Source organism: Mustelus asterias, unplaced genomic scaffold (genome assembly GCF_964213995.1).
Source record: "Mustelus asterias unplaced genomic scaffold, sMusAst1.hap1.1 HAP1_SCAFFOLD_2589, whole genome shotgun sequence".
Taxonomy (NCBI): Eukaryota; Metazoa; Chordata; class Chondrichthyes; order Carcharhiniformes; family Triakidae; genus Mustelus; species Mustelus asterias.
The window spans coordinates 1-18,809 of NW_027592534.1; the positions used below are offsets into that span (position 1 = coordinate 1).

General features: G+C 62.4%; 1 long non-coding RNA gene across 1 annotated transcript in view; it reads right to left on the reverse strand.

Moving 5' to 3' along the window:
• Nucleotides 1–4,020: 4,020 nt before the first annotated feature.
• Nucleotides 4,021–18,809, reverse strand: part of LOC144489833 (uncharacterized) — a 29,089-nt gene continuing 14,300 nt past the window's right edge. The window contains exons 2-3 of the long non-coding RNA XR_013497075.1: nucleotides 8,047–8,329; nucleotides 4,021–4,083 (exon numbers count right to left, since the gene is read on the reverse strand). This is a non-coding gene — a long non-coding RNA (uncharacterized LOC144489833). The remainder of the gene's footprint in view (nucleotides 4,084–8,046; nucleotides 8,330–18,809) is intronic.

Genomic DNA, 18,809 nt, shown 5'->3' on the forward strand with positions numbered 1-18,809 from the left:
GAGAGCGGGGGACGGATGGAGAGAGCGGGGGACGGATGGAGAGAGCGGGGGACGGATGGAGAGAGCGGGGGACGGATGGAGAGAGCGGGGACGGATGGAGAGAGCGGGGGACGGATGGAGAGAGCGGGGGACGGATGGAGAGAGCGGGGGACGGATGGAGAGAGCGGGGGACGGATGGAGAGAGCGGGGGACGGATGGAGAGAGCGGGGGACGGATGGAGAGAGCGGGGGACGGATGGAGAGAGCGGGGGACGGATGGAGAGAGCGGGGGACGGATGGAGAGAGCGGGGGACGGGATGGAGAGAGCGGGGGACGGATGGAGAGAGCGGGGGACGGATGGAGAGAGCGGGGGACGGATGGAGAGAGCGGGGGACGGATGGAGAGAGCGGGGGACGGATGGAGAGAGCGGGACGGATGGAGAGAGCGGGGGACGGATGGAGAGAGCGGGGGACGGATGGAGAGAGCGGGGGGACGGATGGAGAGAGCGGGGGACGGATGGAGAGAGCGGGGGACGGATGGAGAGAGCGGGGGACGGATGGAGAGAGCGGGGGACGGATGGAGAGAGCGGGGGACGGATGGAGAGAGCGGGGGACGGATGGAGAGAGCGGGGGACGGATGGAGAGAGCGGGGGACGGATGGAGAGGGAGCGGGGGACGGATGGAGAGAGCGGGGGACGGATGGAGAGAGCGGGGGACGGATGGAGAGAGCGGGGGACGGATGGAGAGAGCGGGGGACGGATGGAGAGAGCGGGGGACGGATGGAGAGAGCGGGGGACGGATGGAGAGAGCGGGGGACGGATGGAGAGAGCGGGGGACGGATGGAGAGAGCGGGGGACGGATGGAGAGAGCGGGGGACGGATGGAGAGAGCGGGGGACGGATGGAGAGAGCGGGGGACGGATGGAGAGAGCGGGGGACGGATGGAGAGAGCGGGGGACGGATGGAGAGAGCGGGGGACGGATGGAGAGAGCGGGGGACGGATAGAGAGAGCGGGGGACGGATGGAGAGAGCGGGGGACGGATAGAGAGAGCGGGGGACGGATAGAGAGAGCGGGGGACGGATAGAGAGAGCGGGGGACGGATAGAGAGAGCGGGGGACGGATAGAGAGAGCGGGGGACGGATAGAGAGAGCGGGGGACGGATAGAGAGAGCGGGGGACGGATAGAGAGAGCGGGGGACGGATAGAGAGAGCGGGGGACGGATAGAGAGAGCGGGGGACGGATAGAGAGAGCGGGGGACGGATAGAGAGAGCGGGGGACGGATAGAGAGAGCGGGGGACGGATAGAGAGAGCGGGGGACGGATAGAGAGAGCGGGGGACGGATAGAGAGAGCGGGGGACGGATAGAGAGAGCGGGGGACGGATAGAGAGAGCGGGGGACGGATAGAGAGAGCGGGGGACGGATAGAGAGAGCGGGGGACGGATAGAGAGAGCGGGGGACGGATAGAGAGAGCGGGGGACGGATAGAGAGAGCGGGGGACGGATAGAGAGAGCGGGGGACGGATAGAGAGAGCGGGGGACGGATAGAGAGAGCGGGGGACGGATAGAGAGAGCGGGGGACGGATAGAGAGAGCGGGGGACGGATAGAGAGAGCGGGGGACGGATAGAGAGAGCGGGGGACGGATAGAGAGAGCGGGGGACGGATAGAGAGAGCGGGGGACGGATAGAGAGAGCGGGGGACGGATAGAGAGAGCGGGGGACGGATAGAGAGAGCGGGGGGACGGATAGAGAGAGCGGGGGACGGATAGAGAGAGCGGGGGACGGATAGAGAGAGCGGGGGACGGATAGAGAGAGCGGGGGACGGATAGAGAGAGCGGGGGACGGATAGAGAGAGCGGGGGACGGATAGAGAGAGCGGGGGACGGATAGAGAGAGCGGGGGACGGATAGAGAGAGCGGGGGACGGATAGAGAGAGCGGGGGACGGATAGAGAGAGCGGGGGACGGATAGAGAGAGCGGGGGACGGATAGAGAGAGCGGGGGACGGATAGAGAGAGCGGGGGACGGATAGAGAGAGCGGGGGACGGATAGAGAGAGCGGGGGACGGATAGAGAGAGCGGGGGACGGATAGAGAGAGCGGGGGACGGATAGAGAGAGCGGGGGACGGATAGAGAGAGCGGGGGACGGATAGAGAGAGCGGGGGACGGATAGAGAGAGCGGGGGACGGATAGAGAGAGCGGGGGACGGATAGAGAGAGCGGGGGACGGATGGAGAGAGCGGGGGACGGATGGAGAGAGCGGGGGACGGATGGAGAGAGCGGGGGACGGATGGAGAGAGCGGGGGACGGATGGAGAGAGCGGGGGACGGATGGAGAGAGCGGGGGACGGATGGAGAGAGCGGGGGACGGATGGAGAGAGCGGGGGACGGATGGAGAGAGCGGGGGACGGATGGAGAGAGCGGGGGACGGATGGAGAGAGCGGGGGACGGATGGAGAGAGCGGGGGACGGATGGAGAGAGCGGGGGACGGATAGAGAGAGCGGGGGACGGATAGAGAGAGCGGGGGACGGATAGAGAGAGCGGGGGACGGATAGAGAGAGCGGGGGACGGATAGAGAGAGCGGGGGACGGATAGAGAGAGCGGGGGACGGATAGAGAGAGCGGGGGACGGATAGAGAGAGCGGGGGACGGATAGAGAGAGCGGGGGACGGATAGAGAGAGCGGGGGACGGATAGAGAGAGCGGGGGACGGATAGAGAGAGCGGGGGACGGATAGAGAGAGCGGGGGACGGATAGAGAGAGCGGGGGACGGATAGAGAGAGCGGGGGACGGATAGAGAGAGAGCGGGAGCCGGAGAGAGAGAGAGCGGGAGCCGGAGAGAGAGAGAGCGGGAGCCGGAGAGAGAGAGAGCGGGAGCCGGAGAGAGAGAGAGCGGGAGCCGGAGAGAGAGAGAGAGCGGGAGCCGGAGAGAGAGAGAGCGGGAGCCGGAGAGAGAGAGAGCGGGAGCCGGAGAGAGAGAGAGCGGGAGCCGGAGAGAGAGAGAGCGGGAGCCGGAGAGAGAGAGAGCGGGGGACGGATGGAGAGAGCGGGGGACGGATGGAGAGAGCGGGGGACGGATGGAGAGAGCGGGGGACGGATAGAGAGAGCGCGGGACGGATAGAGAGAGCGGGGGACGGATAGAGAGAGCGGGGGACGGATAGAGAGAGCGGGGGACGGATAGAGAGAGCGGGGGACGGATAGAGAGAGCGGGGGACGGATAGAGAGAGCGGGGGACGGATAGAGAGAGCGGGGGACGGATAGAGAGAGAGCGGGAGCCGGAGAGAGAGAGAGCGGGAGCCGGAGAGAGAGAGAGCGGGAGCCGGAGAGAGAGAGAGCGGGAGCCGGAGAGAGAGAGAGCGGGAGCCGGAGAGAGAGAGAGCGGGAGCCGGAGAGAGAGAGAGCGGGAGCCGGAGAGAGAGAGAGCGGGAGCCGGAGAGAGAGAGAGCGGGAGCCGGAGAGAGAGAGAGCGGGAGCCGGAGAGAGAGAGAGCGGGAGCCGGAGAGAGAGAGAGCGGGAGCCGGAGAGAGAGAGAGCGGGGGACGGATGGAGAGAGCGGGGGACGGATGGAGAGAGCGGGGGACGGATGGAGAGAGCGGGGGACGGATAGAGAGAGCGCGGGACGGATAGAGAGAGCGGGGGACGGATAGAGAGAGCGGGGGACGGATAGAGAGAGCGGGGGACGGATAGAGAGAGCGGGGGACGGATAGAGAGAGCGGGGGACGGATAGAGAGAGCGGGGGACGGATAGAGAGAGCGGGGAACGGATAGAGAGAGCGGGGGACGGATAGAGAGAGCGGGGGACGGATAGAGAGAGCGGGGGACGGATAGAGAGAGCGGGGGACGGATAGAGAGAGCGGGGGACGGATAGAGAGAGCGGGGGACGGATAGAGAGAGCGGGGGACGGATAGAGAGAGCGGGGAACGGATAGAGAGAGCGGGAGCCGGAGAGAGAGAGAGCGGGGGACGGGGAGAGAGAGAGCGGGAGACGGACGGAGAGAGCGGGAGACGGATGGAGAGAGAGCGGGAGACGGATGGAGAGAGAGCGGGAGCCGGAGAGATCCCTCGAGTCCCTACCTGTTTCACCCGGACACTCCTGTCGTTATAGTCAGCGACCAGTTCCACTGCGGGAGAGAACACAGGAACATCACACAGGAGCAATGAGGTATTACAGAGCACTCTGGCCAGCGTGACCCCCCGACCCTGGCCCAGTGTGGAACACTCAGCAGCGAGCGTGGTGGGGGATGGGATTCCCCCGCCGTACAGCGCAGCGGCGGCCATGCTGCCCATCGAGTCTGCCCCGACAATAACTACCACTAAAGACGTGCTGATCCCTTTTTCCTGCGCCTGTCCCTGTATCCCCGAATTTTATGAGACTTCAAGTACTGTTTTGTAAAGGTTCTCAGGTCTCCCGCATCCACAACCTTCCCAGGCAATGCGTTCCAGATTCCCACCAGCTTGTGAGTGACAATTGTCCTCTCAAATCCCCTCCGAATCTCCCGCACCTCACCTTCAAACTCTCTTAACATTCAGCGATTGGTGTTGTTGTATTTATGTTTCCATCCGTGGCTGATCTTATTATCAGATCTTATTGTCCTGGTCTGTCCTCATCTTTAAAGTGCCTCGAGCTCTGAGCAGCTTCCTGCAGTATCTTGGTTATTGCATGTTTTACCTTTAAGTGACTGTCTGTGCTGCATGTTTTAAACTTTAAGTAGCTGTCTGTGCTAAAAGCCAGTGCCTGCTTCATGTCTCTTCCCAGGCAACCATTTTGTGTGCCAGGCAACCATTTTGTGTGTCAGGCAACCATTTTGTGTGCCACGCAACCATTTTGTGTGTCAGGCAACCATTTTCATAACTTTTCCCACTTCAGTTACTCAGTTTGCAGATGACACCAAGATTGGTGGCATAGTGGACAGTGAAGAAAGTTATCTCCAATTGCAGCGGGATCCTGATGAATTGGGCCAGTGGGCGGACGAATGGCAGATGGAGTTTAGAAACATCGAAACATAGAAAAACTACAGCACAAAACAGGCCCTTTGGCCCCACAAGTTGCGCCGAACATATCCCAACCTTCTAGGCCGACCTATAACCCTCCATCCTGTTAAGTCCCATGTACTCATCCAGGAGTCTCTTAAAAGACCCTATTGAGTTTGCCCCCACCACCACTGATTCCACTCGCCCACCACCCTCTGTGTGAAAAACTTCCCCCTAACATTTCCCCTGTACCTACCCCCCAGCACCTTAAACCGGTGTCCTCTCGTAGCAGCCATTTCCACCCTGGGAAAAAGCCTCTGAGAGTCCACCCGATCGATGCCTCTCAACATCTTATATACCTCTATTAGGTCTCCTCTCATCCTACGTCTCTCCAAGGAGAAAAGACCGAGCTCCCTCAGCCTATCCTCATAAGGCATGCCACTCAATCCAGGCAACATTCTTGTAAATCTCCTCTGCACCCTTTCAATCTTTTCCACATCCTTCCTGTAATGAGGCGACCAGAACTGAGCACAGTACTCCAAGTGGGGTCTGACGAGGGTCTTATAAAGCTGCATCATTATCCCCGGACTCCTAAACTCAATCCCTCGATTGATAAAGGCCAGCACACCATACGCCTTCTTAACCACCTCCTCCACCTGCGGGGCCGATTTTAGAGTCCTATGGACCCGGACCCCAAGGTCCTTCTGATCCTCTACAGTACTAAGAGTCTTTCCCTTTATATTGTACTCCTTCATCCCATTTGACCTGCCAAAATGGACCACTACGCATTTATCAGGGTTGAAGTCCATCTGCCACTTCTCCGCCCAGTCTTGCATCCTATCTATGTCCCTCTGTAACTTCTGACATCCCTCCAGACTATCCACAACACCACCAACCTTTGTGTTGTCGGCAAACTTACCAACCCATCCCTCCACTTCCTCATCCAGGTCATTTAGACAAATGCGAGGTGATGCATTTTGGTCGATCGAACCAGGGCAGGACTTACTCAATTAATGGTAGGGCGTTGGGGAGAGTTACAGAACAAAGAGATCGAGGGGTACAGGTTCATAGCTCCTTGAAAGTGGAGTCACAGGTGGACAGAGTGGTGAAGAAGGCATTCAGCATGCTTGGTTTCATCGGTCAGAACATTGAATACAGGAGTTGGGATGTCTTGTTGAAGTTGTACAAGACATTGGTAAGGCCACACTTGGAATACTCTGTACAGTTCTGGTCACCCTATTATAGAAAGGATATTATTAAACTAGAAAGAGTGCGGTAAAGATTTACTAGGATGCTACCGGGACTTGATGGTTTGAGTTATAAGGAGAGGCTGGATAGACTGGGACTTTTTTCTCTGGAGCGTCGGAGGCTGAGGGGTGATCTTATAGAGGTCTATAAAATAATGAGGGGCACAGATCAGCTAGAGAGTCAATATCTTTTCCCAAAGGTAGGGGAGTCTAAAACTAGAGGGCAGAGGTTTAAGGTGAGAGGGGAGAGATACAAAAGTGTCCAGAGGGGCAATTGTTTCACACAGAGGGTGGTGAGTGTCTGGAACGAGCTGCCAGAGGCAGTAGTAGAGGTGGGTACAATGTTGTCTTTTAAAAAGCATGTAGATAGTTACATGGGTACGATGGGTATAGAGGGATATGGGCCAAACATGGGCAATTGGTACAAGCTTAGGGGTTTTAAAAAAAAGGCGACCAGAATTGAACACTATATTCCAAGTGCAGCCTAACTAAGGTTCTATAAAGCTGCAACATGACTTGCCAATTTTTAAACTCAATGCCCCGGCCGATGAAGGCAAGCATGCCGTATGCCTTCTTGACTACCTTCTCCACCTGCGTTGCCACTTTCAGTGACCTGTGTACCTGTACACCCAGATCCCTCTGCCTATCAATACTCTTAAAGGTTCTGCCATTTACTGTTCGATTCTGGTCGCCACACTACCAGAAGGATGTGGAGGCTTTGGAGAGGGTACAGAAAAGATTTACCAGGATGTTGCCTGGTATGGAGGGCATTAGCTATGAGGAGAGGTTGGAGAAACTTGGTTTGTTCTCACTGGAGCGACGGAGGTTGAGGGGAGACCTGATAGAAGTCTACAAGATTATGAGGGGCATGGACGGAGTGGATAGTCAGAAGCTTTTTCCCCAGGGTGGAAGAGTCAATTACTGGGGGGCACAGGTTTAAGGTGCGAGGGGCAAGGTTTAAAGGAGATGTACGAGGCAAGTTTTTTTACACAGAGGGTGGTGGGTGCCTGGAACTCGCTGCCGGGGGAGGGAGTGGAAGCGGATACGGTAGTGAGTTTTAAGGGGCGTCTGGACAAGTACATGAATAGGATGGGAATGGAGGGATACGGTCCCCGGAAGGGGAGGGGGTTTTAGTTCAGTCGGGGCAGCATGGTCGGTGCAGGCTTGGAGGGGCCGAAGGGCCTGTCCCTGTGCTGGAATTTTCTTTGTTCTATTGACCTCATAGAAACATAGAAACCCTACAGTGCAGAAGGAGGCCATTCGGCCCATCGAGTCTGCACCGACCACAATCCCACCCAGGCCCTATCCCCACATATTTACCCGCTAATCCCTCTAACCTACGCATCTCAGGACTCTAAGGGGCAATTTTTAACCTGGCCAATCAACCTAACCCGCACATCTTTGGACTGTGGGAGGAAACCGGAGCACCCGGAGGAAACCCACACAGACACGGGGAGAATGTGCAGACTCCACACAGACAGTGACCCGAGCCGGGAATCGAACCCGGGACCCTGGAGCTGTGAAGCAGCAGTGCTAACCACTGTGCTACCGTGCCGCCCTACCTCATTGAATGTTTTTAAGGCAAGGATGGATAGATTTTTGAACAGTAAAGGAATTAAGGGTTATGGTGAGCGGGCGGGTAAGTGGAGCTGAGTCCACGAAAAGATCAGCCGCCATCTTGTTGAATGGCGGAGTTCGAGGGGCCAGGTGGCCTAGTTCTGATGTGGTAAGAATATAAATGAAATCAAATCTAAGTAGGGGGCGTCTCAGCACTGCCCCTCGCCCACCCCTGAATCCTCAGGACCGCTCCCCCCCCGCTCCCTCAGCCTCCCCATCCCACACCCGCTCCCCGCCGCCCCTTCCTACCTTGCTGACGCCCGCATTTCCGATCCGTGATGCGGGTTCGCGGGCCTCGGCCAAGGGTGACCGGCGCGTTCTCTGGCAACACGATGGGGTCGTGTAATCCATCCTCGCTCAGCACAACGCACTCCATGGCCACGTCAACGCTGGTGGAGTCGGGGGGGGGGGGGCGTCAGGAAGCACGGTGCCTACACCGCGTCTGAACCGGGACTCTGTGCGAGGGAGGCGGAAGCGAGGGAAGGCAGGACGGTCCACTGTCCTTCATCGAGTCATGAACCAAAACTAACGACTGCAGGGGTGAATCCAGAGAGAGACGCCGTGTCAGAGCGGACTGAAGCACCAAAGGAAACTCGAAACACCAGAAAAAGGCAATCGAAGGAGTGATGAAACATCCCCCGCGGTGCCCAGGGAGTACGGAATGTTTCGATCGCACCCCCCCCCCCGCGGTGCCCAGGGAGTACGGAATGTTTCGATCACACCCCCCCCCCGCGGTGCCCAGGGAGTACGGAATGTTTCGATCACACCCCCCCCCCGCGGTGCCCAGGGAGTACGGAATGTTTCGATCACACCCCCCGCGCGGTGACCAGGGAGTACGGAATGTTTCGATCACACCCCCCGCGCGGTGACCAGGGAGTACGGAATGTTTCGATCACACCCCCCCCCTGCGGTGCCCAGGGAGTACGGAATGTTTCGATCGCACCCCCCCGCGGTGCCCAGGGAGTACGGAATGTTTCGATCACACCCCCCCCCCGCGGTGCCCAGGGAGTACGGAATATTTCGATCACCCCCCCCCCGCGGTGCCCAGGGAGTACGGAATATTTCGATCACCCCCCCCCCGCGGTGCCCAGGGAGTACGGAATGTTTCGATCACACCCCCCCCGCGGTGCCCAGGGAGTACGGAATGTTTCGATCACACCCCCCGCGCGGTGACCAGGGAGTACGGAATGTTTCGATCACACCGCCCCCGCGGTGCCCAGGGAGTACGGAATGTTTCGATCACACCCCCCCCCGCGGTGCCCAGGGAGTACGGAATGTTTCGATCACACCGCCCCCGCGGTGCCCAGGGAGTACGGAATGTTTCGATCACACCCCCCCCCGCGGTGCCCAGGGAGTACGGAATGTTTCGATCACACCCCCCCGCGCGGTGCCCAGGGAGTACGGAATATTTCGATCACACCCCCCCCCCGCGGTGCCCAGGGAGTACGGAATGTTTCGATCGCACCCCCCCGCACGGTGCCCAGGGAGTACGGAATGTTTCGATCACACCCACCCCCGCACGGTGCCCAGGGAGTACGGAATGTTTCGATCGCACCCCCCCGCGCGGTGCCCAGGGAGTACGGAATGTTTCGATCACACCCACCCCCGCACGGTGCCCAGGGAGTACGGAATGTTTCGATCACACCCACCCCCGCACGGTGCCCAGGGAGTACGGAATGTTTCGATCACACCCCCCCCGCACGGTGCCCAGGGAGTACGGAATGTTTCGATCGCACCCATCCCCCGCGGTGCCCAGGGAGTACGGAATGTTTCGATCGCACCCAACCCCCGCGGTGCCCAGGGAGTACGGAATGTTTCGATCACACCCCCCCGCGGTGCCCAGGGAGTACGGAATGTTTCGATCGCACCCCCCCCCCGCGGTGCCCAGGGAGTACGGAATGTTTCGATCGCACCCCCCCCGCGCGGTGTCCAGGGAGTACGGAATGTTTCGATCACACCCCCCCCGCGCGGTGCCCAGGGAGTACGGAATGTTTCGATCACACCCCCCCCCCCGCGGTGCCCAGGGAGTACGGAATGTTTCGATCACACCCCCCCCCCCGCGGTGCCCAGGGAGTACGGAATGTTTCGATCACACCCCCCCCCGCGGTGCCCAGGGAGTACGGTATATTTCGATCGCATCCCCCGCACGGTGCCCAGGGAGTACGGAATATTTCGATCACACCCCCCCCGCACGGTGCCCAGGGAGTACGGAATGTTTCGATCGCACCCCCCCCGCGCGGTGCCCAGGGAGTACGGAATATTTCGATCGCACCCCCCCCCGCGGTGCCCAGGGAGTACGGAATGTTTCGATCGCACCCCCCCCCCGCGGTGCCCAGGGAGTACGGAATGTTTCGATCGCACCCCCCCCGCGCGGTGCCCAGGGAGTACGGAATGTTTCGATGACACCCCCCCCCGCGGTGCCCAGGGAGTACGGAATATTTCGATCACACCCACCCCCTGCGGTGCCCAGGGAGTACGGAATATTTCGATCACACCCACCCCCCGCGGTGCCCAGGGAGTACGGAATGTTTCGATCACACCCCCCCCCGCGGTGCCCAGGGAGTACGGAATGTTTCGATCGCACCCAACCCCCGCGGTGCCCAGGGAGTACGGAATATTTCGATCACACCCACCCCCCGCGGTGCCCAGGGAGTACGGAATGTTTCGATCACACCCCCCCCCGCGGTGCCCAGGGAGTACGGAATGTTTCGATCACACCCACCCCCTGCGGTGCCCAGGGAGTACGGAATATTTCGATCGCACCCCCCCCGCGCGGTGCCCAGGGAGTACGGAATGTTTCGATCGCACCCCCCCGCGCGGTGCCCAGGGAGTACGGAATGTTTCGATCACACCCCCCCCCCCCCGCGGTGCCCAGGGAGTACGGAATGTTTCGATCGCACCCCCCCCCCGCGCGGTGCCCAGGGAGTACGGAATGTTTCGATCGCACCCCCCCCCGCACGGTGCCCAGGGAGTACGGAATGTTTCGATCGCACCCCCCGCGCGGTGACCAGGGAGTACGGAATGTTTCGATCACACCCCCCCCGCGCGGTGCCCAGGGAGTACGGAATGTTTCGATCGCACCCACCCCCCACGGTGCCCAGGGAGTACGGAATGTTTCGATCGCACCCACCCCCCACGGTGCCCAGGGAGTACGGAATGTTTCGATCGCACCCCCCCCCCGCACGGTGCCCAGGGAGTACGGAATGTTTCGATCGCACCCACCCCCCACGGTGCCCAGGGAGTACGGAATGTTTCGATCGCACCCACCCCCCACGGTGCCCAGGGAGTACGGAATGTTTCGATCGCACCCACCCCCCGCGCGGTGCCCAGGGAGTACGGAATGTTTCGATCACACCCCCCCGCGCGGTGTCCAGGGAGTACGGAATGTTTCGATCACACCCCCCCGCGGTGCCCAGGGAGTACGGAATATTTCGATCACACCCCCCGCGCGGTGACCAGGGAGTACGGAATATTTCGATCACACCCCCCCCCCGCGGTGCCCAGCGAGTACGGAATATTTCGATCACACCCCCCCCGCGCGGTGCCCAGGGAGTACGGAATATTTCGATCACACCCCCCCCGCGCGGTGCCCAGGGAGTACGGAATGTTTCGATCACACCCCCCCCGCGGTGCCCAGGGAGTACGGAATGTTTCGATCACACCCCCCGCGCGGTGCCCAGGGAGTACGGAATGTTTCGATCACACCCCCCCGCGCGGTGCCCAGGGAGTACGGAGTGTTTCGATCACACCCCCCCCCGCGGTGCCCAGGGAGTACGGAATGTTTCGATCACACCCCCCGCGCGGTGACCAGGGAGTACGGAGTGTTTCGATCACACCCCCCCCCGCGGTGCCCAGGGAGTACGGAATGTTTCGATCACCCCCCCCGCGCGGTGCCCAGGGAGTACGGAATATTTCGATCACACCCCCCCCCCCGCGGTGCCCAGGGAGTACGGAATGTTTCGATCACACCCACCCCGCGCGGTGCCCAGGGAGTACGGAATGTTTCGATCACACCCCCCCCCCACGGTGCCCAGGGAGTACGGAATGTTTCGATCGCACCCCCCCCCCGCGGTGCCCAGGGAGTACGGAATGTTTCGATCACACCCCCCCCCCCGCGGTGCCCAGGGAGTACGGAATATTTCGATCACACCCACCCCGCGGTGCCCAGGGAGTACGGAATGTTTCGATCACACCCCCCCCCTGCGGTGCCCAGGGAGTACGGAATATTTCGATCACACCCACCCCGCGGTGACCAGGGAGTACGGAATGTTTCGATCACACCCCCCCCCTGCGGTGCCCAGGGAGTACGGAATGTTTCGATCACACCTCCCCCGCGGTGCCCAGGGAGTACGGAATATTTCGATCACACCCCCCCCCCGCGGTGCCCAGGGAGTACGGAATATTTCGATCACACCCACCCCCTGCGGTGCCCAGGGAGTACGGAATGTTTCGATCACACCCCCCGCGCGGTGACCAGGGAGTACGGAATATTTCGATCGCACCCCCCCGCGCGGTGCCCAGGGAGTACGGAATGTTTCGATCGCACCCCCCCCCCGCGCGGTGCCCAGGGAGTACGGAATGTTTCGATCGCACCCCCCCCGCACGGTGCCCAGGGAGTACGGAATGTTTCGATCGCACCCCCCGCGCGGTGACCAGGGAGTACGGAATGTTTCGATCACACCCCCCCGCGCGGTGCCCAGGGAGTACGGAATGTTTCGATCGCACCCCCCCCGCGGTGCCCAGGGAGTACGGAATGTTTCGATCGCACCCCCCCCCCGCACGGTGCCCAGGGAGTACGGAATGTTTCGATCGCACCCACCCCCCACGGTGCCCAGGGAGTACGGAATGTTTCGATCACACCCCCGCGCGGTGCCCAGGGAGTACGGAATGTTTCGATCGCACCCACCCCCCACGGTGCCCAGGGAGTACGGAATGTTTCGATCGCACCCACCCCCCACGGTGCCCAGGGAGTACGGAATGTTTCGATCACACCCCCCCCCCCCACGGTGCCCAGGGAGTACGGAATGTTTCGATCGCACCCCCCCCCGCACGGTGCCCTGGGAGTACGGAATGTTTCGATCACACCCCCCCCCGCGGTGCCCAGGGAGTACGGAATATTTCGATCACACCCACCCCCACGGTGCCCTGGGAGTACGGAATGTTTCGATCGCACCCCCCCCCGCGGTGCCCAGGGAGTACGGAATATTTCGATCACACCCCCCCCCCGCGGTGCCCAGGGAGTACGGAATGTTTCGATCGCACCCCCCCGCACGGTGCCCAGGGAGTACGGAATGTTTCGATCACACCCACCCCCGCACGGTGCCCAGGGAGTACGGAATGTTTCGATCGCACCCCCCCGCGCGGTGCCCAGGGAGTACGGAATGTTTCGATCACACCCACCCCCGCACGGTGCCCAGGGAGTACGGAATGTTTCGATCACACCCACCCCCGCGCGGTGCCCAGGGAGTACGGAATGTTTCGATCACACCCCCCCCGCACGGTGCCCAGGGAGTACGGAATGTTTCGATCGCACCCATCCCCCGCGGTGCCCAGGGAGTACGGAATGTTTCGATCGCACCCAACCCCCGCGGTGCCCAGGGAGTACGGAATGTTTCGATCACACCCCCCCGCGGTGCCCAGGGAGTACTGAATGTTTCGATCGCACCCCCCCCCGCGGTGCCCAGGGAGTACGGAATGTTTCGATCGCACCCCCCCCGCGCGGTGTCCAGGGAGTACGGAATGTTTCGATCACACCCCCCCCGCGCGGTGCCCAGGGAGTACGGAATGTTTCGATCACACCCCCCCCCCCGCGGTGCCCAGGGAGTACGGAATGTTTCGATCACACCCCCCCCCCCGCGGTGCCCAGGGAGTACGGAATGTTTCGATCACACCCCCCCCCGCGGTGCCCAGGGAGTACGGTATATTTCGATCGCATCCCCCGCACGGTGCCCAGGGAGTACGGAATGTTTCGATCGCACCCCCCCCGCGCGGTGCCCAGGGAGTACGGAATATTTCGATCGCACCCCCCCCCGCGGTGCCCAGGGAGTACGGAATGTTTCGATCGCACCCCCCCCCCCGCGGTGCCCAGGGAGTACGGAATGTTTCGATCGCACCCCCCCCGCGCGGTGCCCAGGGAGTACGGAATGTTTCGATGACACCCCCCCCCGCGGTGCCCAGGGAGTACGGAATATTTCGATCACACCCACCCCCTGCGGTGCCCAGGGAGTACGGAATATTTCGATCACACCCACCCCCCGCGGTGCCCAGGGAGTACGGAATGTTTCGATCACACCCCCCCCCGCGGTGCCCAGGGAGTACGGAATGTTTCGATCGCACCCAACCCCCGCGGTGCCCAGGGAGTACGGAATATTTCGATCACACCCACCCCCCGCGGTGCCCAGGGAGTACGGAATGTTTCGATCACACCCCCCCCCGCGGTGCCCAGGGAGTACGGAATGTTTCGATCACACCCACCCCCTGCGGTGCCCAGGGAGTACGGAATATTTCGATCGCACCCCCCCCGCGCGGTGCCCAGGGAGTACGGAATGTTTCGATCGCACCCCCCCGCGCGGTGCCCAGGGAGTACGGAATGTTTCGATCACACCCCCCCCCCCCCGCGGTGCCCAGGGAGTACGGAATGTTTCGATCGCACCCCCCCCCCGCGCGGTGCCCAGGGAGTACGGAATGTTTCGATCGCACCCCCCCCCGCACGGTGCCCAGGGAGTACGGAATGTTTCGATCGCACCCCCCGCGCGGTGACCAGGGAGTACGGAATGTTTCGATCACACCCCCCCCGCGCGGTGCCCAGGGAGTACGGAATGTTTCGATCGCACCCACCCCCCACGGTGCCCAGGGAGTACGGAATGTTTCGATCGCACCCACCCCCCACGGTGCCCAGGGAGTACGGAATGTTTCGATCGCACCCCCCCCCCGCACGGTGCCCAGGGAGTACGGAATGTTTCGATCGCACCCACCCCCCACGGTGCCCAGGGAGTACGGAATGTTTCGATCGCACCCACCCCCCACGGTGCCCAGGGAGTACGGAATGTTTCGATCGCACCCACCCCCCGCGCGGTGCCCAGGGAGTACGGAATGTTTCGATCACACCCCCCCGCGCGGTGTCCAGGGAGTACGGAATGTTTCGATCACACCCCCCCGCGGTGCCCAGGGAGTACGGAATATTTCGATCACACCCCCCGCGCGGTGACCAGGGAGTACGGAATATTTCGATCACACCCCCCCCCCCGCGGTGCCCAGCGAGTACGGAATATTTCGATCACACCCCCCCCCGCGCGGTGCCCAGGGAGTACGGAATATTTCGATCACACCCCCCCCGCGCGGTGCCCAGGGAGTACGGAATGTTTCGATCACACCCCCCCCGCGGTGCCCAGGGAGTACGGAATGTTTCGATCACACCCCCCGCGCGGTGCCCAGGGAGTACGGAATGTTTCGATCACACCCCCCCGCGCGGTGCCCAGGGAGTACGGAGTGTTTCGATCACACCCCCCCCCGCGGTGCCCAGGGAGTACGGAATGTTTCGATCACACCCCCCGCGCGGTGACCAGGGAGTACGGAATGTTTCGATCACACCCCCCCCGCGCGGTGCCCAGGGAGTACGGAATATTTCGATCACACCCCCCCCCCCGCGGTGCCCAGGGAGTACGGAATGTTTCGATCACACCCACCCCGCGCGGTGCCCAGGGAGTACGGAATGTTTCGATCACACCCCCCCCCCACGGTGCCCAGGGAGTACGGAATGTTTCGATCGCACCCCCCCCCCGCGGTGCCCAGGGAGTACGGAATGTTTCGATCACACCCCCCCCCCCGCGGTGCCCAGGGAGTACGGAATATTTCGATCACACCCACCCCGCGGTGCCCAGGGAGTACGGAATGTTTCGATCACACCCCCCCCCTGCGGTGCCCAGGGAGTACGGAATGTTTCGATCACACCCCCCCCGCGGTGCCCAGGGAGTACGGAATGTTTCGATCACACCCACCCCCTGCGGTGCCCAGGGAGTACGGAATATTTCGATCACACCCCCCCCCCGCGGTGCCCAGGGAGTACGGAATATTTCGATCACACCCACCCCCTGCGGTGCCCAGGGAGTACGGAATGTTTCGATCACACCCCCCGCGCGGTGACCAGGGAGTACGGAATATTTCGATCGCACCCCCCCGCGCGGTGCCCAGGGAGTACGGAATGTTTCGATCGCACCCCCCCCCCGCGCGGTGCCCAGGGAGTACGGAATGTTTCGATCGCACCCCCCCCGCACGGTGCCCAGGGAGTACGGAATGTTTCGATCGCACCCCCCGCGCGGTGACCAGGGAGTACGGAATGTTTCGATCACACCCCCCCGCGCGGTGCCCAGGGAGTACGGAATGTTTCGATCGCACCCCCCCCGCGGTGCCCAGGGAGTACGGAATGTTTCGATCGCACCCCCCCCCCCGCACGGTGCCCAGGGAGTACGGAATGTTTCGATCGCACCCACCCCCCACGGTGCCCAGGGAGTACGGAATGTTTCGATCACACCCCCGCGCGGTGCCCAGGGAGTACGGAATGTTTCGATCGCACCCACCCCCCACGGTGCCCAGGGAGTACGGAATGTTTCGATCGCACCCACCCCCCACGGTGCCCAGGGAGTACGGAATGTTTCGATCACACCCCCCCCCCCCCCACGGTGCCCAGGGAGTACGGAATGTTTCGATCGCACCCCCCCCCGCACGGTGCCCTGGGAGTACGGAATGTTTCGATCACACCCCCCCCCGCGGTGCCCAGGGAGTACGGAATATTTCGATCACACCCACCCCCACGGTGCCCTGGGAGTACGGAATGTTTCGATCGCACCCCCCCCGCGGTGCCCAGGGAGTACGGAATATTTCGATCACACCCACCCCCACGGTGCCCAGGGAGTACGGAATGTTTCGATCGCACCCCCCCCCCGCGCGGTGCCCAGGGAGTACGGAATATTTCGATCACACCCCCCCCCCCGCGCGGTGCCCAGGGAGTACGGAATGTTTCGATCGCACCCCCCCCCGCGGTGCCCAGGGAGTACGGAATGTTTCGATCGCACCCCCCCCCGCACGGTGCCCTGGGAGTACGGAATGTTTCGATCACACCCCCCCCGCGCGGTGCCCAGGGAGTACGGAATATTTCGATCACACCCCCCCCGCGCGGTGCCCAGGGAGTACGGAATGTTTCGATCACACCCCCCCCCCCGCGGTGCCCAGGGAGTACGGAATATTTCGATCACACCCCCCCCGCACGGTGCCCAGGGAGTACGGAATGTTTCGATCACACCCCCCCCCGCGGTGCCCAGGGAGTACGGAATATTTCGATCACACCCCCCCCCGCGGTGCCCAGGGAGTACGGAATGTTTCGATCACACCCCCGCGCGGTGCCCAGGGAGTACGGAATGTTTCGATCACACCCCCCCCGCGCGGTGCCCAGGGAGTACGGAATGTTTCGATCACACCCCCCCCGCGGTGCCCAGGGAGTATGGAATGTTTCGATCACACCCCCCCCCGCGGTGCCCAGGGAGTACGGAATGTTTCGATCACACCCCCCGCGCGGTGCCCAGGGAGTACGGAATGTTTCGATCACACCCCCCCGCGCGGTGCCCAGGGAGTACGGAATGTTTCGATCACACCCCCCCCCCCCCGCGCGGTGCCCAGGGAGTACGGAATGTTTCGATCACACCCCCCCCCCCCCCCCGCGCGGTGCCCAGGGAGTACGGAATGTTTCGATCACACCCCCCCCCCCGCGCGGTGCCCAGGGAGTACGGAATGTTTCGATCACACCCCCCCCCCCCGCGCGGTGCCCAGGGAGTACGGAATGTTTCGATCACACCCCCCCCCCGCGGTGCCCAGGGAGTACGGAATGTTTCGATCGCACCCCCCCGCGCGGTGCCCAGGGAGTACGGAATGTTTCGATCACACCCCCCCGCGGTGCCCAGGGAGTACGGAATGTTTCGATCGCACCCACCCCCCGCGGTGCCCAGGGAGTACGGAATATTTCGATCACACCCCCCCCGCGCGGTGCCCAGGGAGTACGGAATATTTCGATCACACCCCCCCGCGCGGTGCCCAGGGAGTACGGAATATTTCGATCACACCCCCCCCGCGCGGTGCCCAGGGAGTACGGAATGTTTCGATCACACCCCCCGCGCGGTGACCAGGGGAGTACGGAATGTTTCGATCACACCCCCCCCGCGCGGTGCCCAGGGAGTACGGAATATTTCGATCACACCCCCCCCCCCGCGGTGCCCAGGGAGTACGGAATGTTTCGATCGCACCCCCCCCCCACGGTGCCCTGGGAGTACGGAATGTTTCGATCACACCCCCCCCCCCGCGGTGCCCAGGGAGTACGGAATGTTTCGATCACACCCCCCCGCGCGGTGCCCAGGGAGTACGGAATGTTTCGATCACACCCCCCCCCTGCGGTGCCCAGGGAGTACGGAATGTTTCGATCACACCCCCCCCCTGCGGTGCCCAGGGAGTACGGAATGTTTCGATCACACCCCCCCCCCACGGTGCCCAGGGAGTACGGAATGTTTCGATCACACCCCCCCCCTGCGGTGCCCAGGGAGTACGGAATGTTTCGATCACACCCCCCCCGCGCGGTGCCCAGGGAGTACGGAATATTTCGATCACACCCCCCCCGCGCGGTGCCCAAGGAGTACGGAATATTTCGATCGCACCCCCCCCCGCGCGGTGCCCAGGGAGTACGGAATGTTTCGATCACACCCCCCGCGCGGTGCCCAGGGAGTACGGAATATTTCGATCACACCCCCCCCGCGCGGTGCCCAGGGAGTACGGAATATTTCGATCACACCCCCCCCGCGCGGTGCCCAAGGAGTACGGAATGTTTCGATCACACCCCCCGCGCGGTGCCCAGGGAGTACGGAATGTTTCGATCACACCCCCCCCCGCACGGTGCCCTGGGAGTACGGAATGTTTCGATCACACCCCCCCCGCGCGGTGCCCAGGGAGTACGGAATATTTCGATCACACCC